The sequence below is a fragment of the Trachypithecus francoisi genome, unplaced genomic scaffold (assembly GCF_009764315.1).
Source record: "Trachypithecus francoisi isolate TF-2019V2 unplaced genomic scaffold, Tfra_2.0 Lachesis_group8, whole genome shotgun sequence".
Lineage (NCBI taxonomy): Eukaryota > Metazoa > Chordata > Mammalia > Primates > Cercopithecidae > Trachypithecus > Trachypithecus francoisi.
The window spans coordinates 72800283-72825520 of NW_022681473.1; the positions used below are offsets into that span (position 1 = coordinate 72800283).

Consider the following 25238-nt stretch of genomic DNA (forward strand, 5'->3'; position numbering starts at 1 on the left):
CTCGAACTCCTGACCTCAGGTGATCTGCCCACCTTGGCTTCCCAAAGTGCTAGGATTAAAGGTGTGAGCCACTGAGCCTGGCCTGCCTTAAGTTCTTAAATGACACAAAGCTGGGAGGGATGCGGAACAAATGTTTTACATGACAGAATTAGAATATATCTTAGGCCAATTTCTAATAACATCTCTCATTTGTTGAGAACACTCGATATGCCAAGAGCTTTACATAATTTATCTCATTTAATCCCTACAACCACACTGTGAAGTTGAGATCCAGGAAAGTAACTTGCCCAAGGTCATAAAGCAAGTTAATAGCAGAGTCATGATTTGAACCTAGGTTTGCAAGCTCAAGTTTCAGTCTCAAGTGAGATTCCTTCAACCACTAGAAATTAACATTCAAAACTGAATCCTCTTCTAACACATTGGGAATTAAGAAAACAATAATAAATAAATAAAAATCTCAATCCTCTTTAATTCAGCCTGTCACCCTCAGAAAACTGCATCACCCAACCCCAACCCCCTTGGGCATATGAAGGTATCAAGTACCTCCAAAGAACGATCAGATCAAATGAAAAAACAAACAAAAACAAAAAAGAATAATCAGATCAGGCCATTTTCATTAATGTAACACTTGGGGACCCCCAACAGCTGCCAGGAAACCTCCATCTGTCCTCAAGAGCAAGTCCATCCTCAAAAGCAAGCTGTAACAGGATTCTCTCTGCAACCCATTCCCAGCTCAGCCATGTCTGCCTCCCTATCTGTATTTAAGACTTTGCAAAACTCAAGCTCTGCAGTTATAAATGGAGGCCCCTTACCACAAGGTTGCTCAGCAAGACCCCTCAGCCAGACTATTCCCTACCTTCAATTTTCTCTCGTCCTCAGGGGCGCTGTGATTTGATGGGTGTATATAGCTGAGAGAACAGCACAACCGGCTCCAGTGCACAGTCATATCCAATGGAGCTATCCCGAAAGACAGCCAGAGAATTTTAATGAAAACCAGAAAACCCCTGACTGCTAAGTCCAATTGCAGTTCAGGCCTGCCAGCCCCTCCCGCTGCAGCTAAGAATCTCTGAGCCAGCTTTGCCCCAAAGAGCAGGGAAGAAAATCCATTTTGCATTCAGTAAATCCTTCCATAGCAGCCATTCTCAGGGTCATTTAGGTTAAAGGTGAGGCATATGATAACTGCAATGGGACCCAGGGACCCTGAGAGGCACAGGGTGTGGCAGCAGCAGATTTGAGCCAACAGATTATGAAACAGTCATTTAAAAAAAAACAAAAAGTCTTTCCTTCTGCCAAAGCTCTCTGCCCACAGCTGCATACAAGGCTAGTGAGGAATCTTAACAAGCTTAAAGGGGCCGTATTTCAGATACTCGAGAACCAAGACAGGAGGAAATAAGTATTTTGAGCACTTACTATATATCAGGTGCTCTGATCTCATTTCATCCTCACTGTGAGATGGGAACTGTAAACTGCATGTAACAGGTAAGAACACTGACTCAGAGAGGTTCCGTAACTTGTCCAAGGAACACAGTTAGCAAAAGGGGAAGCAAGACTGGAAAGTTCAATGTGGGTGAGGCTCATCAGAAGTATCAAACTTTTTGTTAGCAGAGAGCAGAAAAAAAGAAAAAGAAAAGAAAAAAAAGAAAAAGAAATACTAAACTCAAAATCCTGACCTGTCCTGACTAATAAAAGGAATGATCATTTACTGAACACTGGCTATGTGCCAGGCACTAAGCTAATATTTTTACATGCACTGTATCAGCTAATCCTCACAGCAACTAGATAAGATATAGGTCGTTATTACCTCCATTTAGTAATGAGCAAACTATGGCTTAGACATTCAATAACTTGATCAAGGTCACTGCATCACCAGGATTGGAACCCAGGTCTGTCTAATTCCAGAGCACTCACCTTAAAACACTCATCCTAACAGCCTTCAGAAGGGAGCCATCTAGATCATCATGCCAAGCACGCAAGTTGCAGGGAGATTTCTGCTCCCCTCCCCAGCAGGTAATGCACATTCCAGACTTGCCTTTCAATTCCTCCCAGCACTCTTCAGTGGAGGCACAGAATTACTCGCTCTGGGAAAGCTGATAGCTATGTTTCCACCTTCCCATGTACCATGGACTCTGCTGTCCCGACATGAGTGAAGGAGAAGGCCACCACCATGATCCAGAGACTCACGTGAGTATAGAAGCAGACAGCTTCTTTCCCCAGGCCCTGCTCCATAGGCCCATGCAACCTCAAGCAGCAACCTCTTCCTCAACAGCTCACAGGCCTGTTTTGTATTCTTAACAGGAGACCACGTGCCTCCTTTTTGAGCAACTGTGATTTCCCAAGGGAGATGACTGTCTAGACACAGCATCTATCTTGACAACCAGACTGGGCCACACGATGTTAGGTTTGATAATTTAGATTTTAGGGTCTGTGTTCAGCTCTCCAGTGAAGGCTCTGTGCTTGGCACCTCTGGGTAATCAGACTGAGTATCATTCAGTGCAACACCTGACACCCTGGGTTAGAACCGTCTTCCCAGCCAGGCAAGTATTACTTGAGGGAAGTCACAGGCATCTTATAGATCACATACACACAGGCACAACACACAAACAGTTCCATTAATGAGGATGAAACTTGATAGAACTCTTCTATGCATGTTTAGAATTAAGTGCCAGGCTTTGACTGGTGGTGGACTGAATACCTAATATGGATCAGGTACCGTGGTGGGTACATTCACAGTCAATGTCTTAATTGACCTGCACTACATTCTGTAAGGTAGATAGAATTGCTATTATTCAGATGAGGCAACTAAAGCCCAGAGAGATAGCATAATTTGCCCAAAGTCACACAGGAAGTGGCAAAGCTCAGGTTCAAATTCTTTTTTTTTTTTTTGAGATGGAGTCTCACTCCATCTCACAGGCTGGAGTGCAGTGGCGCGATCTCAGCTCACTGCAACCTCCACCTCCCAGGTTCACGCAATTCTCCTGCTTCAGCCTCCCCAGTAGCTGGGAATACAGGCAGGTGCCACCACGCCCAGGTAATTTTTGTATTTTTAATGGAGACAGGGTTTTATTATGTTGGCCAGGCTGGTCTCGAACTGCTGACCTCAAGTTATCTGCCAGCCTCGGCCTCCCAAAGTGCTGGGATTACAGGGATGAGCCACCACGCCCAGCCTCAAATTCACTTTTAATGTGATTCCAACACCCTTTCAGTCAATTATGAGGCCATTCATTTATTCCTCAGACAATTATTGAGCACCATCTATGAGCCAGCTACTGTGACACTTACAGAGGATACAAGTGTTAAAGTAAGGTAGGTCCAGTCACCAAAGAACTAATGTTCTCGTGAGGATAGATGACAATGCAGATAGATAATTACAGAATGATGAGATGGGGCCTTAGAGGAGTGATGGGGTCAGGCGTCTCTGAGAAAGTGAGATGTGAGCTAAGACCTGAAAGATGAGAATGAGCCAGGCATTTGCAAAGCTAGGAAAAGAGCGCAGGCAATAGATACAAGAAGTGCAATGGTTGGCTACCGGAAAAGGTTTGGCGTGTCCAAGGAACATAAAGGAGAACAGGGACCAAGGCTGGGTGAGCAGCAGGGAAAAAAGAATGGTTGAGATGATACAGGGCCTTGTTGACTATGGAAAACACTTTGAATTTTGTTCAAAGGGCAACGGGAGATGAAAGAAGAGTTTTAATCAGGGAAATAGTGTAATCTGATTTGCGCTTTAAAGAGATAATTCTGGTTGCTGTGTGGAGAAGTGAATGTAGGGAGTGGGCAAGACTCAGGAATGGGGGAGAGATAACGGTGGCCTGGACCACGATAATGGTAGGGGAGAGGATTTTATATTTGGGAATGAGAAAGAAAATACTTGAGGTGATATTGTTTTTCAAAAAAAATAAAAATAAAAAATTTGAAATTTAATTACAATGTAAAAAAATAAAAAGACAAATGAATTTTTTTTTTTTTAGAGCAAGCCTTGCTCTGTCACCCAGGCTGGAGTACAGTGGTGTGATCTCGGCTCACTGCAACCTCTGCCTCCAGGGTTCAAGCAATTCTCCTGCCTCAGTCTGCCTAGTAGCTGGGATTACAGGCGCCCACCATCATGCTTGGCTAATTTTTGTATTTTTAGTAGAGACAGAGTTTCGCCATGTTGGCCAGGCTGGTCTCGAACTCTTGACCTTATGTAATCCACCTGCCTCGGCCTCCCAAAGTGCTGGTATTACAGGCGTGAGCCACTGCACCCAGCCGAATGAATTTTTTAAAAAAATAATGAAAATACTTGCTGACGAATGAATGGCATGTGAATGGTGAAGGGAACAAACTCCTGGGTTTCTAGCTTGAACAACTGGGTAGAGGGTGGTACCATGTATTAACAGAGACTGGAGGAGAAGCAAAATGCTCGTGAGATAGCCAACTATATCACACTAAGAAGAAAAAACAAGTGGACCCCAGTTGTTTATTCAAGTGGAAGCTAGGAACTAAAGGCCTGAAGCTGCTACTCTGGTGAAGATAAAGTGTTTGGGGGTTATGATAGAGAATAAAGTGCAAGAATCTGAAAGGCTGCCTTAGGAAACAGGGGTTCCACTTACTTCATGTGGCCATCACTGCCAAACTGGAACCAATGTGTGGAAGACAGACATAGGAAAGGAATTCAGTCTGACGTAAGAAAGGGCTGTCTCATGGTCAGAGTGAAATGAGCTGCCTTGGGAGTGGGAGAGGGTGACTTTTCTGTCATTGGAAATGTTAAAGAAAAATACAGATGACCCCTTGTCTACAGGGTTAGAGAGAGAATTCAGTAATTGAATAGGGAAAATGCTACATAAAATCCTCCTAAACTCTGGAATTCTGTGGTTTAAAGATAAAATCTTAATTAATGTAACCTTCAGGACTGGAGTTTCTCCAACAGGGCAGAACTCCCTTGGTATGTCCTACCTCTCAGAAGGCAAATGAGAACAACGTTAGCTAATTTTAGTCACTATAAAGTGACTCCTAGTTCATTTCTAAGTGTCAAACAAGACGTTGAAAGACTTTTTGGTGTAGGTGAAAGGCATAAGCTATGGAATTGGATATCGCATATCTGCAATTGATTAGCGCTGTGTCCTCTGGCAAATTATTTAAATCCTCTGAATCTCAGTTTATTTCTTTGAAATACAGGGAAAGCAATGCCTACCTCAAGATGTTTACTGTGAGGACCAACGCCTTGTGCCTGATACATTCAATTAAGAATAATAATGAGGCTGGGTACAGTGGCTCACGCCTGTAATCCCAGCACTTTGGGAGGCCAAGGTGGGCAGATCACCTGACGCTGGGAGATTGAGACCAGACTGGCCAATGTGGTGAAACCCCGTCTCTACTAAAAATACAAAAATTAGCCGGGCATGGTGGTGGGCACCTGTAATCCCAGCTACTTGAGAGGCTAAGACAGTAGAATCACTTGAACCTGGGAGGCAGAGGTTGCAGTGAGCCAAGATCGCGCCACTGCATTCCAGCCTGGGCAAGAAGAGAGAAACTCCATCTCAAAAAAAAAAAAGAAGAAGAAAAATAGCTAACATCTATTACTACAGATCCATAACTATATGCTAGGCATGTACTATGTGCATTTTTAAAAATCCAATCCTTACAGCAACCCAGAAAGTAGCCACTATTATTATTCCGTTATAAAAACCAGAAAATTGATTTCTAAAGGTAAAGTAACTTATCCAAGAGTCACATAATTAGTAATTGCCCAAATTAGGAAAAATCATATTCAACAAAGTTGAAACAAAAAGATAAAGAAAACCATATTTAGATAATTTGAAAAAAAGTTACCTACTGTCGAATTAACAAACAATTCAATTCACCAACTAGTCATTTAGTAAATATTTATTGAACATATAAATAAATAACTGAATGAATGAATGATTCCAATGAACATTTATTGAGTTCCTGCCAGGCACAACATCAAGAAACTAGGGTTACAGAAAATGTACATCAATTTAATTGAGAGTTTGCCATTAACACCACAATCTTCAAACTGCAAATAAACTGCCAACTTAACAACACTTAGTCCATGATAAAAAGTCCTAAGAAATGCCATTCTCAGCTAAGCGCTCATGACTCACGACTGTAGTCCCAGCACATTGGGACGCCAAGGCGGGCAGATACCTTGAGCTCAGGAGTTCAAGACCAGCCTGGGCAACATAGCAAAACCCCATCTCTACAAAAAATACAAAAATTAGTCAGGTGTGGTGGTGTGTGTCTGTGGTCCCAGCACTCGGGAAGCTGAGGTGGGAGGATCACTTAAGCCTGGAATGTTGAGGCTTCAGTAAGCCGAGATCAGGCCACTGTACTCCAGCCTGGGGAAGTCAAAACTCTTAGGGGAGAGCTCCGAGCAGTAGGCAGAGAACCAAGAGCACACAACAATGGATGCTGAGGAAGGAGGCAGTCTCAAAGAATAGATGAGTAAGACTTCCAAAGGAAGCAGAAATCCAAAAGAATAAAGGCTGAAAAAATGGCCGACTTAATAAGTAGGAGTTTGTCAAAGGACTTCTCTGGAACTGTGGGGAAATAAACCAAGTTTCAAAGGGCAACTGGATGAATGGGTTAAACAGGAAGATGAGGCACTCTTTTAAGAATTTTAGCAATAAAAGGAGGGAAAGGGAAAGAAAAGTAAGTAGTCTGATGAGGAGAAGCAGCAAGACTGTTATTAAGAGTATAAGGTAAGGAGCAAGAGCCAAAAGAAAAGGAAAAGCTGAAGACAGAAGATAGATGCAGAAGATGCAGGAAAGAAACAGGATGACCAGACCCCAGCACGTCAAGAGGGGATAGCTACCCTTGGAAAAAAAGTCACCTTCTGCTCTAAGACAGAAATGAAAGAAAAGAGATTTTGACAAATGGACATGGTGAAAAGTTACTCTGAATCAAGCTTGAATACAGTACAGAGAGTGATCAAATTGAATAACATTATTTTGAACTTAAAATAATATTGATTTTTTTGAATCGTTCATAACTTGGTATCGAAAAGGACAATCACCATTTTGGATATAAGTTCTATACAGTTAAAAATCAGTATCCTTTTTTTCCGGACAGGAAGTAGGATTTATTGGTGGGTAGTAGGAGGGAGCAGCACAGTGGAAGCCCTCATGAAAGCAGGGCCTATCACTTGCCCAGAGGAATGTATTTGACCCCACAGCCATCTGGGATGAGCCACTTCTCATCCCAGAGCCACCATGTCTTCAAATTTATCTGCCCTGGCCAGGTGCAGTGACTCACGCCTTTATTCCCAGTACTTTGGGAGGCTGAGGTGGGCGAATGACTTGAGGCCAGGAGTTCGAGACCACCGTGGCCAGCATGGTGAAACCCCATCTCTACCAAAAAAATACAAAAATTAGCTGGGCATGGTGGCAGGTGCCTGTAGTCCCAGCTACTCGGGAGCCTGAGGCAGGAGGATTGCTTGAACCTGGGAGGTGGAGGTTGCAGTGAGCTGAGATCACACCACTGTACTCCAGCCTGGGAGACAGAGCAAAACTCTGTCTCAAAAAAAAGAAAAAAAAAAATCATCTGCATCGAACTTCATAAAGCCGTACTTCTTTCAGATGTGGATCTTCTGGTGGCCAAGGAACTTGAACTTGGCCCTACGGCGGGCCTCTATCACATGCTCCTGGTTCTGTAGCCTGGTGTGCATAGACATGATGACTTGGCTAGTATGAACCCTGGCCAAGGCTCCTTGAGGATTTCAAAAGGCACCTCCACTGTTTGGAGCTCACACAGAGACATAAACATATATTAGAAAGGCCTGTCTCCAAGGTCCCTTAGAGCAACCCATACAAGAAACAGGCTGCATACACTACCAAGGAAGCTGCTGTTTGCAGCTATTGCACACCAGGCCCCAAGGAGGAAAGGAACTCAGTAGGCTTAATTGGCTGCAGAAAAATCAGTCTTACAGAGATGTTGGTTATGTTGTGTTTCTTAATCTGGTACTGGTTACCCTAATGTGTTCAGTCTGTGAACTTCATTAAGCTTTAAAAAAAAAAAAAAAAGAGTTTTATAAACTCTTTAACTTTAAAACTTTTTTAAAAAAAATTTTTAACCTAGGCAGGGTGAGGTGGCTCATGGCTATAATCCCAGCACTTTAGGAGGCTGAGCTGGGTAGCTTTCACTTGAGGCCAGGAGTGTGAGACCAGCGTGGCCAACATGGTGAAACCCTGTCTCTAGTAAAAATACAAAAATTAGCCAGGTGTGGTGGCACACGCCTGTAATCCCAGCTACTCAGGAGGCTGAGGCAGGAGAATCGCTTGAACCTGGGAGGCGAAGGTGCAGGGAGCACTGCACTCCAGCCTGGGCAAGAGAGTAAGGCTCTGTCTCAAAAAAAGAAAAATATTTTCTTGGTATTTTTAGTAGAGACAGAGTTTTTAACTTAGAATTACCACTCCTCTCCTATTTGTTCAGTTTTTAAAAGAGTAACTCAGGAAAATTATATATTCCTTCAGACAGGGAACATTCCTTACCATTCTTTTAGATCCCCATAGCACTAAATCAGACTAGATATACAATAGGTATCTAACAAATATACGTTGGTGTGATTGGAAGAAGGCTAACACCAAATGTCCACACTTAAAACAAATCTAGGCCAGGTGCAGTGGCTCATGCCTATAATCCTAGCACTTTGGGAGGCCAAGGTGGGTAGATTGCCTGAGCTAAGGAGTTCAAGACCATCCTGGGCAACACGGTGAAATACCGTCTCTACAAAAAAAAAAAAAATACAAAAAATTAGCTGGGCATGGCAGTGCACGCCTGTAGTCCCAACTACTTGGGAGGCTGAGGCAGGAGAATTGCTTGAACCCGGGAGGCGGAGGTTGCAGTGAGCCAAGATCGCACCACTGCACTCCAGCCTAGGCGATAGAGTAAGACTCTATCTCCAAAAAAAAAAAAAAACAAAAACAAAAAAACCCACAAATCTTTCTCTAGGAAATGGCACCTTCATGACTGCAAAATCTGGCAGCTCCCTAATTTTAGCCCGTAATTCCACTTAGCATCACTAATGATCTGGACAAACTAACATTATGTGCCTCCTTTTGTGATGAAATGGGAAACATACAACCTCAGCTTTAGAATTCTTGCCCAAAATATTTAACCTGTATATAATCATGCAGAAATAATTATACAAATTCAGATCATGAGATATTGTTAAGAAAACAGACCTGGAATCTTAAAAATATCATAAAACACAAATAAGGGGGGAGACTCCTATAGATTTAAAGAGACTAAAGAGGCATAACAACTAAATTTAATGTATAACCTTGTTTGGATCCTGGATTAAAAACAAACCGACAGTTATAATAATTAACATAACTTTCACATTATTATTAACGGTATTTGGACAATAGGGGTACGACAGATTGCAAAAATGGCTGTGATTGTTCATGCCCCTGTATCCATGCCCTTGAGCAATATGACTTTGCAGTTATTCCCATCAAGAGGAGCGTGTGACTTGCTTTGACCAAAAGATTGTGGAAGTGATGCTGTGCCAATTCCAAGCCAAGGCCTTAAAACGCTTTGCACTCTTCCACTCTGTTAGAGCCCGTCCATAAGCATGGAAACAAGCCTGTTCTAGATTGCTGGAGGATGAGAGAACCCTCTGGAGCAAACAAAAGCCATCCAAACTGAGGCCCACTTAGACCAGCCAGCTCCTAGTCAGTCTAGCAGCTGACTCCAGAGGTATAAAGGAGCCCAGATGATCAGCTGAGCCTAATCCACATTAGAAGAACCACGTAACTGGCCCGTGGAATTATGAGCACTAATAAACTGTGGTTGTTTTAAGCCACTAAGTTTTGACATGATTTGTTTATCAGCTAGTGGATCAAAGGCAAAAATGTAAATATGGACTCTATATTAGATGACATTATGGAATCACTGTAAAATTTCTAAGGCATGATAATGGTATTGTGGCTATGAAGAAGAATATCCCCCTTACACTTAGGAGAATACTGATATATTTAGAGAGAAAGGATCATGATATCTACCCTACCCCCTAGTATAAATATGAATTTCTAAAGAAAGATAAATCAAATGTGGCAAAATGTTAGCAATTAGTAAACCTAAGTAAAGGGTTTTTTGGTTGTCCTTTGTACTAATACGTTTTAGATTTTTCAAAATAAGAAATTAGATAGAAAAAACCATACACCCCTATTTACCCTGTAACACAACAACCTATCATGCAGTGAAGATTATTTCCATCCCCCACCCCCTGCCCCTTTTTACTGGAGGCAGCACTACTACTGCTGATGGGGGAGGGGAGCAGATATAAAGTGCAGTAAACCAGGGTTATATTATGATATAGTTAAATGAAAGACTCATTAGGAAACTAAGAAATGTTTAAAGGGAGGTGTGTTAACAGCAAGCAGCCACTGAGGTTTTCTTCCTGATATAATCAGAAAAAAAATTTGTGTAGGGTTGGATGGGACTTAAAAAGAACAAAGCTTTGGCAAGAAACATGGGCAGGTCTTTGAATTATTTTGTGTTGGAAAACAAATATTCCTGTGTTTCTCTATTTTAAGAGATTTCTCAAACGCCTGCAAATGAGAAGGGTATCTTGTATTCATCTCTACGCCGTGAAAATGCCTAAAGAATCCTACTGTTATAACCTAAATCTGTTTATTCCCAACCTCATGAAAGCCTTCTTTATTTAATTTGGATTTTTCCCTCAAGTCATATGCAGCAATTATTAATGCTGTATATTGACTTATGTGAACAAACCCAGAGGCCTAGGTTCAAAAGATACGGCTTTCTGAACTAAAATCTACGAACTTCAGCTTTATTATGCCATATAGAAAAATTCTTAGAGTGAATGGCAAAGCAAGCCCATTCTCTATATAAAAAACAGTAACCGGGTAGGAAGTTTGTTTGTTTGTTTGTTTTTAGAACAATCTCTACAAATCTGTTCAAAGATCTTTGGCTTAGAAAAAGTTCAGTAGAGCTATCCCATGTATTACCATTGTCAGATGAGGAAAACATTCAACTTATATAAGAAAGGGAAGAAAATACTGCCAGGTACTGTACATTTAATGAGTTGGTTGTTCTTGTTCATCAGAACTGAAAAATTAATGCGGCAAAGAATTTGTTTTAGGCATCATTTGGCTCAAAGCCAAATCCATGCCTCATTTTTCTTATAGAATTCCTTGATTCGCTAGCCCACAAACCCCAGGATGCTTCAGAATACAGTTTGAAACTACAGCTTTAAATTAAAATGGCTGTGCAAAAGGAAGGTACTACATACAGAGAGAATCTTCCAGTTGCCTCTACAAACTTCATCAGATTCAGAGAAACCAAGCAGGCTATCAGGTCTTCGAGGAATCTTTGATGTTCAAAGAGAATTCTACTGTACACATTAATTCTCAAAAATGGTCAGGGGCACTGTAAAAACAGCTGCAGGGCAATAGGCTCTCCCAGCCCAAATCTGCACATTAGCCTACCTCATGAAAGGACTAGCCATCAGCAGATCTAGACATGGTCTAATACAGACACTGAATTCCCATTCACTTATCGCCAGAAGTGCCAACTGTTTAAAGAAGTGTGGATTGATTAACTCATTTATTCGTATATTCTGTAATCATTTTTTTTTTATAGAGACAAGGTCTCGCTTTGTCACCCAGCCTCCCAAGCAACTGAAACTACAGGCATCTACCTCTGTGCCCATACATATACATTTTTTTCCTAGAGATAGGATCTTGCCATTGTGCCCAAGCTGGTCTCGAACTCTGGGCTAAAATGACCCTCCTGCCTTGACCTCCCAAAGTGCTGGGATTACAGGCATGAGCTACCACACCCAGCTCTGTAAACATGTATTGAACAAGTTTTATATGCCAAGCCCAGAGTAGGAAAACACAGATGAAAAGGGCATGCCCACTGTCCACCAGGAAGTCACAAACTAATGGAGAAGTACAATCCAAGCACTTAGTCAAACTGCAATAAAGAGCTTTGCCATGGTTAAACACTTGAGCCTAGATCCTGACTCTACCACTTAATTGGCTTGGTGGCTTTGGACAAAATTGACTTAACCTCTCCAAGTTTTGTTTCCTCAGCTGTAAAATGGGTACCTATTACATTGAGTTACTATCAGAACTGAGATTATGTATATGACTATACATATTATAGTAAATTTAGGTAAACATTGGCTAGAATTATTAATCTTTATTATTATTATTATTATTATTTTTTTTTTTTTTTGAGAAGGAGTCTCGCTCTGTCGCCCAAGCTGGAGTGTAGTGGCCGGATCTCAGCTCACTGCAAGCTCCGCCTCCCGGGTTCACGCCATTCTCCTGCCTCAGCCTCCCGAGTAGCTGGGACTACAGGCGCCCGCCACCTCGCCCGGTTTTTTTTTTGTACTTTTTACTAGAGACGGGGTTTCACTGTGTTAGCCAGATGGTCTCGATCTCCTGACCTTGTGATCCGCCCGCCTCGGCCTCCCAAAGTGCTGGGATTACAGGCTTGAGCCACCGCGCCCGGCCAATCTTTATTATTATCTGAGTGGTTATACTAGGTATCTATTTGTATCTAAAATCCACTCTGAGATTCTAATAATTAGCTGTGTGACCCAGAGTAAGTAACTTAAAATCTCTGGGCTTCACACTCTTCATCTGTTAAATGAGAGGTTATAGCTAAGTGATCCTAAAATCCCTTCAAGCTCTGGAATATTAAAAGGCTCTATGATTGATCTTATACGGTTTCATATGTATCTCAATGACACTGATCAGATAAACTGATGAAACAAAGCAACTGCCAAGTAAATCACCTTTCTTCAGTAGTAGTCTGAATCTTTCATTTTACTTCCTTTAACCTCATTACTTACCCAGCCATATATGGCATATGCATAAGTAACAGTCCCCAAAGAAAGAAACAAGTAACTGGGGGAAGCCAGACCCCGATCTGTCCCATTCCTTTAGATTGGGCAGATACTTCCAAAATATCAGCGAGGGGGCGGGGGTGTGTGCAATGAATGAATGAAGTATCCCATCTCACAGCGGGAGAAGTGCCTTGCTGTGCTTCCACAGTACCCATTGCTTGTCTCTGTATGCCACATTCCACATGGCCATCTCATCTGCCTGCACAGACTAAGCTGACTGAGAGCTAAAACTCTGTTGTACCAAATTGTGCATCCTTAATCCCAAACACAGTCCTGGAAAGTGATAGGCACTCAGTGTCTTAAAATTAACTACGATTCATACTTCCCTCGGAACCAAAGCTACACATATGCAAGGTGACTGGACACTCTAAGGTGTGGGCCTGACCTCTAGGGATCCTTTTTTAAGTGTTACCACTTAGAAAAAGGGCTGGGAGGGGGGTGGTATTTCACCTTTTGGCTTTCAGTTTCCTCACTGGTAAAACGAGGGGAATCTATTAGATCAGGGGTTGGCAAACTATGGCTCATGGGCCAAATCCAGCCTATATCTCTACCCCCAGCTTAGAATTTTTTTTACTATTTTTTTTTAAGAGACAGGGTCTCACTCTATTGCCCAGGCTTCAGTGCAGTGGTGTGATCATAGCTCACTGCATCCCTGAACTCCTGGGTTCAAGCCATCTCCCACCCTAGTCTCCTGAGTAGCTACAACTTTATCCAGCTAATTTATTTGTATTTTGTAGAGATGGGGGTCTCACTTTGTTGCCCAAACTAGTCTCAAACTCCTGTCTTCAAGTGATCCACCCCACTCGGCCTGCCAAAGTGCTAGGTTTACAACTGTGAGTCACAGCACCCAGACCATTTTTACATTTTTTAATGATTGTAAAAACAAAGAATAATATGCATCAGAGACTATATGTGGCCCCCAAAGCCTAATATATTTACTTTCTGGCCCTTTTAATAGAAAAAGCTTGCTGCCTCTGGATTAGATTATCTCTAAAGTCCCTTTAAACTCTGACATTTTAGCATTCTAATTCTGCTCAGTTTCCTTGAATTGTCTGATTCCAGCTCTTCACGCAGAGCAGTACCAAGTCTGAAACAATACCAAAGGCACAACAGGAACTCAACTGTGATTTGCTAACTGAATAAATAAATTCTGCAGCAGCAACCCTAAGAACTAACTCCTTTACCAAGGGGGCAAGTGTGGGTCAATGTGTATCAAGTGACTGCCTAATAAATGTCCCCAGAGTGGACGCCACAGTGAGAGGAACAATTCACTCTATTGGCCTTTTGGATGACAGTGCCACCTGGAAGGGCCCGGAGCTCAGATAACCAGGATTAAAACTCACTTCATTCCACCAAATAAAAAATACATGGAGCCATCCCCTGAACAAACCCCTTGGGCAAATTATAAAGCTATCTCAAAATAGCTATCAGAAACACAGATCATCTAAACTGATAATCTTAATAGTCATGGACCCAAGAGAATAAATTCCATCCACAATAAGGTATATATAATAATTTAGCTCACAATATTATTTCTTTTTCCCTCTATTGTTGTTAAAAATACATGATACCAAAACAAGGAATCAAACAATTATGTCAGGGCAACAAGCCAAGGAAAGTCTTGAATATATGATCCTATTAACACTAATGGAAGATAGAGCAAGGTAAAAGAAAAAATAAATCTCCCTGCCTCGACTCTTGACTACACATACTTTCCCAAAATAAACAGCCAGCAATTATTCTTTTAATGTTCCTCCTCTATTCACCCATAAATCACTGCTATGTATAAACCTCTTGCTGATTTCAAAGGATGGTTTTTTTTTTTCTTTCAGTCTTCCTCTTTTTGATTGCTAACAATGAGTTCTAAAAAGGGCTGAGGGTGCTTTTCCACCATCCCTCAGTAGAGCATCTCCATTTACAAGTACAATACACTCCAACCACACACTTTGTCGTCATACTGTTACTTATAAATCACAAAGTTGATCTAGAGATTCCGCCTTTTCTCCTTTCCTCTAAAGAAGCAACTTGGGGCTGGGCATGCTGGCTCATACCTGTAATCCCAACACTTTGGGTGATAAGAGGATGGATGGCTTGAGGCCAGGAGTTTGAGATTGGCCTGAGCAACATAGCAAGACCCTGTCTCTACAAAAAATAAAATGATGCTCACTTCTCTCCACAAGGCCCTGTATGCCCAAAAATGACATGGAGTCACAAATCTCACCCTCTCCCCAGGCACCCTGCTCTAGACATACTGGCCTAGAAGGTTTAAAAAAAAAATCTCACCTCTAATCCCAGCACTTAGAGGCCGAGGCAGAAGGATTGCTTAAGTCCAGGAGTTCGAGACCAGCCTGGTAACATAGTGAGATCCTTAAAAAGTAAGAAATTAGCCAAATGTGGTGGCATATGCCTGCAGTCCCAGCTACCCAGGAGGCTGAGGTGGGAGAATCACTTGAGCCCAGGAAGTCAAGGCTGCAGTGAGCCGTGATAACACCACCGCACTCAGCCTGGGCAACAGTGAGACTCTGTTTCAAAAAAAAAAAAAAATCCTGAATATCATAATGTTCATTTCCAAGCTCTTTATAAACCAGAAGAGAGATGAACACTTAAAATCTGAATTCTTTCCCTGACTCAGTAGGTACACTTTTTCTTTTGCCAATAGTCAGAGGACGCAGACAAACATTGGCGCCTCTGCTGACCTTTCTATGAACCTCAAAAAAAATCTCTTTACTTCCCAACCTTGTGGTTGTCTTCGCACGTTTTCTAACCAATCAAAATGAGTTTAATGTTAGCCTGTATCCTTGTTTGACAGATAACGAGCCTGCACTAGGTTCATGCTGAGCTCTGCGACCTCTAAGGAAAGGTCGTGTCACGGCTGCTCGCAGATTCCAGGCCCAAACAGCCTCACCCACCGTCTCTCCAAATCCCATTGCTGTAAGTCCTGCTGCTGTGCCCCAGGATGTCCCTGAGTGGCTGCACTCCACCCTTCTTAGATGCTCTGCCCTTCTCCCTGCTGGAGCATGTGATCTGGAGCATCCACTCAAGCTGGAAAAAGAACCACATGGTTAAAAAGAATCTTTTTAAAGTAGGTAGATAATTAATGTAAAGAAGGGCAGACTGCCTCTACAATAAGATAAATCTGATATCGCCTTGTTTTGTCTCTATAAAAGTCCTTGCAAACTATTTATTAATGTTTGCAAAAAGATGCCGGGCGTGGTGGCTCATGCCTGTAATCCCAGCACTTTGGGAGGCCAAGGCAGGCGGATCACGAGGTCAAGAGATCAAGACCATCCTGGCCAACATGGTGAAACACCCATCTCTACTAAAAATACAGAAATTAGCTGGGTGTCATGGCGTGCGCCTGTAGTCCCAGCTACTTGGGAGGCTGAAGCAGGAGAATTGCTTGAACCTGGGAGGCGGAGGTTACAGTGAGCCGAGATCGCGCCACTGCACTCCAGCCTGTCAACAAAGCGAGACTCCATACCAAAAAAAAAAAAAAGGAGGCCAATATGTGCCTGGTTTTTTTTTTTTTGGAGGGGGAAAGGGGGAACGGGCAGTTTTTTTTTTATTGTTTGTTTTTTGAGACAGGGTCTCACTCTGTTGCCCAGGCTGGGGTACAGTGGCGTGATCACAGCTCACTATAGCCTCGACCTCCTGGGCTTAAGCAGTCTTCTCATTTCAGCCTCCCAGGTAGCTGGGACTACAAGGTATATGCCACCATGCCTGGTTAATTTTTTTTTTTTAATTCTTTGTAGAGACAGGGTCTCATTATGTTGCCCAGGCTGGAACATGTACCTTTTGAAGGTAAAGTTCAATAGAAAATTTGAGGTGATTCAAATAGGCTTTGGAAAACATCTTGGCCAACTTATTGATTATTATCAGGCATCTTTGGAAATAACTACACATTAATTATCCAAAGAGACTATTACTCTTTTAGTAGTGTACAACCATTTTAACAGTAAGAATAAGAATGATATAACTATTCTCACTCCTCAAAGTAGAACTGGCCATTCCCCTTCCTTTTGGGGGTCACAGTACCCTATATAGATTTTAATAATGGGGCTAGGCATGTTGGCTCATGCCTATAATCCTAATGCTTTGGGAGGCTACGGTGGGAGGATCACTTGAGCCTAAGAGTTTGAGACCAGCCTGAGCAACATAGAGAGACCTCGTCTCTACCAAAAATTAAAAAATAAAATTAGCTGGGCATGGTGGTGCATGCCTGTAGCCTCAGTCACTTGGGAGGCTGAGGACTGCTTGAGCCTGGGAGGTTGAGGCTGCCCTGAGCCATGATTGAGCCACGGCACTCCAACCTGGGCAACAGAGTGAGACCATGTCTTAAAGAGAAAAAAAAAAGACTTTAATAACAGGACCTGGATCCCTTTATTTACTTCTTTGTTTGCATTATTGTCGCTTAACCCCCCGCTGCCCTTACTACCCAACTATAAGAACCTTGAGGTTCTATAAGAACCATCAAATTCCTTCTTGAGCCCTAGTGTTCAACAGACTGTCTGGCACACAAGTACTTCATAACAACAGGATGATGGAAAAGGAGGAGAGGGGATCACTGCAAATGAAAAGGGGAGAGGCAGTAAGAGTTTAAGAAGGCAGAAGCTGAATTTGTTTTATTCATTATTACCTGGCCTGCAAGTATTGTTTAAATGGACTGAAAAAACTAAATGAGCAGGAGTACCAAGGCATGAAATTATAGAGCTTTGTTTTAAAGTGATAAATATGATCCTTTATCAATTCTAAATATACTTTTTCTTACATTTCTGACAGGCTGGAAACTAGGATGCATTTTATAATGGCATCTTAGCATTTTGTGATATTATTAGGAACCTCATTTTCGTTTTCTCAGTGGTACATAAAATAGTTGTACATGTTAGAAATGATGGTGACATAGATTCCATGAAATGCAATCATTTGTTGTGGCTGTAGTAATAAGGGTTGGAAAGAGAACTATAAAATTGAGCTAAATTTTCTACAAGAGTAGAAACTAAAGGAGAGGTTGAGCTTTTTTAGTGGATGGCAAATAGGGTGACTTTAAAAAAAAAAAAAAAAAAAAACATAGGCCAGGCGCGGTGGCTTACGCCTGTAATCCCAGCACTTTGGAAGGCCGAGGCAGGCGGATTGCCTGAGCTCAGGAGTTCGAGACCAGCCTGGGCAACACGGTGAAACCTTGTCTCTACTAAAGTACAAAAACTTAGCTGGGCGTGGTGGTGTGCGCCTGTAGTCCCAGCTAGTTGGGAGGCTGAGGCAGGAGAATTGCTCAAACCCGGGAGGCAGAGGTTGCGGTGAGCCGAGATCGCACCACTGTAATAGCCTTGGCAACAGAGCGAGACTCTGTCTCAAAAAAAAAAAGAGAAAAAAAAAGATAAGGTTTCGCCCTGTCACCCAGGCAGGACTGCAGTAGCATGAACATGGTTCACTGCAGCCTTGAACTCCTGGGCTCAAGGGATCCTCCCACCTCAGCCTCCTGAATAGCTGGGACTATAAGCACATCACCACAGCTGTCTAATTTTTATTTTTGGTAGAGACAGGGTCTCACTATGTTGCCCAGGCTGGTCTCGGACTCCTAGGCTCAAGCCATCCTCCTACCTCGGCCTCCTAAAGTACTGGGATTACAGGTGTGAGCCACCACACCTGGCCAAATGGGGCAACTCTTTATCTCACAGTGATTCACCTTCACTTCACTAGCAGCAGCCCAAGAGGGGCTCCCAGTGGCCACAGCTATACTAAATCACCCTGCTCTTTTGGCCACTGCTGATTGATCTAGGGGTGATCACAGGATCCAAACTGGTCCAATCATTGCTGATTGAGATTTTTTTTACTGGAAGCCAGTGTGAGTGTGGGTCAGTCCTCTCTGGTGGTAACCACAGTAAGATTTAGTGTTGTGGAACAATCCATGGCCATGCTCCTTGCGATGTAGGAGAGAAGCAAAGGCAAGGGACGAAATCTTAACAGCTTTTGAGTTCCTGTGTGGTTCAAACTAGCTAGGTGCTCACTGAACCCATTTTGTTTTCTTCCTGGGCAAACAGGCCTTTCTCAGCTGTTATTGGGTCACAACTAAATTATGGGGTCACAAACTAAATTATAATCGATAGATTGAGGATAGAAATGACATAAGCCACTTTCAGACCTGGCCCATGGAATCCTTCCATGTGAGATCCTTCTTCCATCTCCTTCTCCATCTGCAGGTTAAACGAGGAAAGCTCTAAGAACAAAGGAATCACAAGATGGAAGGAGCCTGGGTGCCCGAAACATTAAAGGCAGCCTAGCCAGGAATAACCATGTTGAACTGCTGTACACACCAGAAATAAACTTCATTTGTATTGAGCCACTGAAATTTGGGGGCTGGTAGGGAAGTTATCTGCTCTAAAATCTCCTGGTTCCGGCTGTACCTGTTCTTTTCATGGTTACATAAAATAGGTCAGTATCCTTCCCACAAATTCCCTCTTTACCCAAGTTAGAGTTGGGTTGCTTCCGTCCATAACCTAAAGAGTTCTAACACAGCCAGGAAGAATGAAGAGCTATCATTTGAAGTGGCAAGAAGGTGGAAGTAAGCAATGATCCCTAAGTGTCTAGGGAACACCTAGAAAATTTGTCAGAACAGGGTAATAATTCCAACAAACTGATGACAGTCCACAAAGACCCTTTTCACTTTCCAAGGGCTTCTAGCTTTAAACTCATACAGCACTTACAGTAAAAAAATTTTTTTTAAAAATACCCTCTTCCCCACTCTCTTTTCATTCTCAGAATCATGTATGAAGTTGTAATAGCCCTGAAGTAGGGCTTACCTACTAAGATACCTTCAGGAGTTCTCAACCATCCAGAATTTTAGCAAGTGAGATATACCTCATTTATGATACATAGCCAGTTCTGCTGTCCCAGAATTTACTGGAAAATGAATCACACATAGCTCTAAGAACTCAAATAATTACTCTGGGGTAAACAGTTCTGGGTATGAGTGTACAACCCTGGCTCGAGTTTTCAAAGATAAATATTCAACAATCACCAAAGCTTCTGGTAGCATTTACAATACTATAAATGAGCTTATAAAAATAAACAGGAGAATGATGCCACAAATGCCTCCTTGAGCAATAATCAGGTTTGCCAGGAACTGGAGACCAGTGATGACAGAGCAGGCCTCCTGCTCAATTTCCAGAAACATTTCTCTTTGAGCCAAATTTAGTCTTTAAGAACAAGCTCTGGCATCTGTAAAACATGCTACAGGCTTGTTATAAAGCCCATTTATACTATATATTGAGTTATGTGACTCAGAACAGCAGCATGAAGCTGGGATTGTCATCAGTCCTTCACTTTCAGCAATAAAAACAGGCTCAAACAGATCAAGTGCTCACAGCCCCAGGATTTGTGACTTCAGCCAAGACTTGAGCTCTGACCTCGGATCCTCTATACATTTAACTATAGCCCAAACTATGGAATACCAGGGAAGAGAAATGGCCTGGCTAGAGGAGACTTTTCCCCACTGCTGTAATTCATCAACCCATGTTGGAAGCTAGTTTTCCATGTTGCGTGCAGCCATGTGTGGGAACTTAACAGCAAGGGCTAAAGGGCCTGAGAGAGATGTCTGGCCTGCCTCCAAAGCCAGCTGGGAAAACATTCCCTGACAAGACACTGTGCCCACAGGGGACCTTGAGAGAAGGAGGAGCCTGAGGCAGAAGATTAGAAGTGCTGAGCCTTCCATGTGATCCTGTCATAATCTTATAGTTCAAGGCCTCTAAGAACCAGGTGACCAAGGTCTCTCAGAGCTGCAAAGATAGAATCTGGAGCAAATGAGCTGAAGTTTTCCTTTGTTGGGGAGGGAGAGGGGATCCACTACAAACCTAGCTGACCTCAGTCAGCATTCTCTCAGACGATTTTTATGAGCCACTTCTAAAAGACAAACTGCCAAGATCAAACATGCACACATTGCCTGGGAAAAGAGAAAGTGGGGTGCAAGGCAGTATTAATATATTAATGTTTTAGTAAAAAAACATTTATCCCTGGGAGTTGGTGATCTACCACCTCAGAGGGAAGACACAGGGAACTGGAGCTGTCCTTCAGTGTGTCAGAAAAGTTGAAGAGCTGGCCTCCCCTAACTATCATGAATTCCCTAGGCTCCATAGATGAAAGGGAGGTGTCTGTGCCCTGTACCCTGGTGTGGCTCCTCCAGAAATAGAAAGTCTAATGTTTTGAAGGAGCACGAAGTAGAGGAAGGAGCCTTAAACCACTGCTTAGTCTCTTCCCAGCTGTGACCTTAAGCAAGTCACAACCTCTTTGAGCCTCAGTTTTTGTACTTACAAAAAGCAAGGATAAGAACACCTGCATTACAGGATTGTGGGGAGGATCAAATAAAATTATAAATGTAAAGGGCATAGCAGAGCTGCTCAATTAATGGTTAGTGCCTAACTTTTGCCCCTCAACCTCCACTTCAATTTCTTAGTATTGAAATTGTATATTTAGTAATTCTAATCCTTAGTAACTCAGCGGTACTTAGTAATTTTGAGAAAATCCCATATATTACCCAGTGTCTTGGCAATTTCACTTGCTTTTTTGAAGCATAACCATCTGTGACTTTAGTTGTGAGCATCTCCAATAACTCTGGACCCTTGAGTCTCTTACTGATCTGCTCTGTGCTTCTTAAATTCCTTCAAAAAAAAAAAAAAATCTAATCCACAGGTCCCTTTTTAACCTTATAATCTTTCTCTAATCTGGAAGAGATTCTAAACCTTACAGATATTTGGCATATTGCTGGGCACTTAACTGTCATATGTGACTAAATTTTCCACAAGACTTAAAATAAAAAGTTTGCCAGAGATCTCACGACTTTAATAAATACGTGACCAAGTGTTATGGTTCATGCCTGTAATCCCGGCACTTTGGGAGGCCAAGGTGAGCGGATCACTTGAGGTCAGGAGTCTGAGATCAGCATGGCCAACATGATGAAACCCCATCTCTACTAAAAATATGAAAGTTAGCCAGGAGTGGTGGCGTATGCCTGTAATCCCAGCTACTCAGGAGGTTGAGGCAGGAGAAACGCTTGAACCTGGGAGGCGGAGGTTGCAGTGAGCTGAGACTATTCCACTGCACCCCAGCCTGGGTGACAGACAGAGGGAGACTCTGTAAATAAATAAATAAATAAATAACATGCTTATTACCACATGGACAACAGGAAGGATGAGGTTCTTGTGGTCTTCTTCATTATCTTCCTGGAGTCATTTCTTCTTAACATCCTCTCATCCTAGACAGGGTCAGGTGCCCCTCCTCTATGCTCCAATAGTTGTCTGTATGTACACTGCCAGCATTATGACCATACTGTATGATAATCATCTCTTTTACATCTCTTTCATTAGCCTACAATCTCCTTATAGTCAAAAACAGTGTGCTGCCGAATCTTGATTGCTACTACCCATGAGCACGGTACCTGGTATAGAATAGATATAAAATTAATGTTTGATGAATGAACAAATTAGGTTTTTAGATCTGGGAGAAACTTTAGAAATAATCTGGTCTAATACAAGCCTTCATTTCACAGACAAGAAAGCTGAGCCTGTCCCTGGTCATCTAGGTGGCTAGGAAAAACAACATTAACAACAACAAAAAAGAAAGTTGAGGCCACACATGGTGGCACACATCTGTAGTCCTAGTTACTGGAGAGGCCAAGGAGGAAAGATCACTTGAGCCTAAGAGTCTTAGACCAGCCTGGGCAATAGAATGAGACCCTGTGTCTACAAAAAAAAGAAAAAAAAAAATACAAAAATCAGCCAGATGTGGTGGTGTGTACCTGTAGTCCCAACTACTCAGAAGGCTGAGGTGGGCAGATTGATTGAGCATGGGAGGTTAAGGCTGCAGTGAGTCGTGATCATGCCACTGCACTCCAGCCTGGGCAACAGGATGAGACCTTGTCTCAAAAACAAAAAAGAAAAAAGAAAGAAAGAAAAAGAAAAGAAAGCTGAGCCTCAGAAATGTAAGGTACCCTCAAAAGCAGCAACAAGATGGCAAGTGGTAGCAGCCAGGTGCCATTTTGATTATAGTTCAAAAGCAGACATCACTTGGCACTCACCTCCAAGGAGGAGTACGTGGCTTAGTGGACACAGCATGGGCTCTACAGGACAAGTCTTGTTCCTGCCACCTACCCGTCATGTGATTTTGGACAGGTTACTTCCCCTCTCTGAGTCACAATTTCTGCATCTGCATCTGTTAAATGGAGCTAATAGCTCCAGAGTTGTTAGGGTTATTAAATCTGCCAACATACATAAAGTGCCTAGCATAGTACCTGGCACTATGTAAATGTTTACTGAATGAATCATGAATGAGTACCTGTCCAGCACACCACAACTTCATGAACCTGGTTTAGACTTTGCTTTTAGGTCTCTGACCACAGCAAAGATGGCTGGGACACCCACAATTATAGAACCATGAACTTGGAGATTTGTTCCTTGCAAGGACCAGACTTTAAAGCATGTCTATAACTTCGCTCATTGTTCCCTTCTCCTGAGTTGCCCTTCTTACCTCCCTCATTGACACACAAATTTTATCCATCTTCTGTTGCACAGCCAGATCTACCCTGTCTTGGAGGCCATTTCTAACACTTACTACTTCTCAGTCCTTCCTGTCTCACTGATCACTTTCTACCAAGTAGTAAAGGAGAGCTATGATTTGAATGGTTTGTGTCCCTTTCAAAATTCATGTTGAAACTTAATCCCCAATGCATCTGCATTTAGAGGTAGGGACTTTAGGAGGTAATTAGGCCATGAGGGCTCCATCCTCATGAAGGGATTAGCACCTTACAAAAAGGGCTTGAAAGGGTGAGTTGTCCTTCTGTCCCTTCCACCATGTGACCACACAGCAGTCATGCCCTTTGGAGGATGCGGGAACAAGGCATCATCCAAAGGGCACAAGAGTAGAAAAGCAGAGGGTAGCCTTCAGCAGACACCAAGCCTGCTGGTGCCTGGATCTTGGACTTTCCAGCCTCCAGAACTGTGAGAAATAAATTTCTGGCCGGGCGCGGTGGCTCAAGCCTGTAATCCCAGCACTTTGGGAGGCCGAGGCGGGTGGATCACGAGGTCAGGAGATCGAGACCATCCTGGCTAACACGGTGAAACCTCGTCTCTACTAAAAGATACAAAAAAACTAGCCGGGCGAGGTGGCGGGCGCCTGTAGTCCCAGCTACTCGGGAGGCTGAGGCAGGAGAATGGCGTAAACCCGCGAGGCGGAGCTTGCAGTGAGCTGAGATCCAGCCACTGCACTCCAGCCCGGGCGACAGAGCGAGACTCCGTCTCAAAAAAAAAGGTATTTTGTTATAGCAGCACAAATGGACTAAGACATAACGTGTAGCTGTTTGGATTTTTAAATTGGGGTAAGAGATACATAACATAAAATTTACCATCTTAACAATTTCTAAGTATACAGTTCAATAGCGTGAAGTATATTCACATTGATGTGCAACCAATCTATAGAACTTTTTCATCTTGTAAAACTGAAACTCCACACCCACTAAATAGCTTCCCACTTCTCTCCTGCCCCCAGCCCCTGGTAGCCACCGTTCTACTTTCTGTTTCTTTGTGTCTGACTACTCTAAATATCTCATATAATTGAAATCATACAATGTATTTTTTTTTGTGACTGGCTTTTATTTCACTTAGCATAACATCTTCAAGGTCATCCATGTTGCAGCATGTGTCACAACTTCCTTCCTTTTTAAAGCTGAGGAATATTCCATTGTATGTAAATACCACACTTCGTTTATCCATTCATCCTTCAGTGGGCACTTGGGGTGCTTCCATCTTTTGACTATGGTGAATAATGCTGCTAGGTGAACACCTTAATCATAAAGATGTGTTTAAACCATCTCTATAGTTCTCAAGGTGCCTGACATGTGATGGGCTCTCAATAAATACTTATCAAGTAAAAAAGGACTCAGTTTTAAAGATTATAAGGTGAAAAAATGAATCATCTTCCACATGAAATTGCAAATTGTCCAGCAGAAAAATCACACAGCACAGGCTCTTCAGTAAGACAGTCTTGATTTCTGGTCCTGGATCTGCCTCTTAGCTAGTCATATGATCTTAGGCTTGCTACTTCAGTTTTCAGAGATTCCGTTTTCTCATGTGATTTTTGCCAAAATTAAATGATATAACATGTTAGCATAGTGTTTGGCAGGTCATAAACTAAAAAAAAGTTTGCCAATATTATTATTATAAAGTTACAGAATGAAAGTAACTTACTATACTTGCATTTTGCTTCCTGACCATAATTTTAAGAGCAAAAAGCATGCAGAATTCTAAGACTAAACAATTTGTGGCAGGTAATAATCAAAACAGAACAGTTCCACAGCAGTAACAGTAAGTACAGATTT

General features: G+C 42.4%; 1 protein-coding gene and 1 non-coding gene across 7 annotated transcripts in view; both read right to left on the reverse strand.

The window, feature by feature from the left end:
• RAB30 (RAB30, member RAS oncogene family) overlaps positions 1 to 25238 on the reverse strand; it is a 101152-nt gene that overhangs the window by 60886 nt on the left and 15028 nt on the right. The gene's annotated exons all lie outside the window — the stretch shown is intronic.
• Positions 7770 to 7904, reverse strand: LOC117081858. Its single transcript, XR_004436331.1, has one exon. It is a non-coding gene; the product is annotated as a small nucleolar RNA SNORA70 (small nucleolar RNA).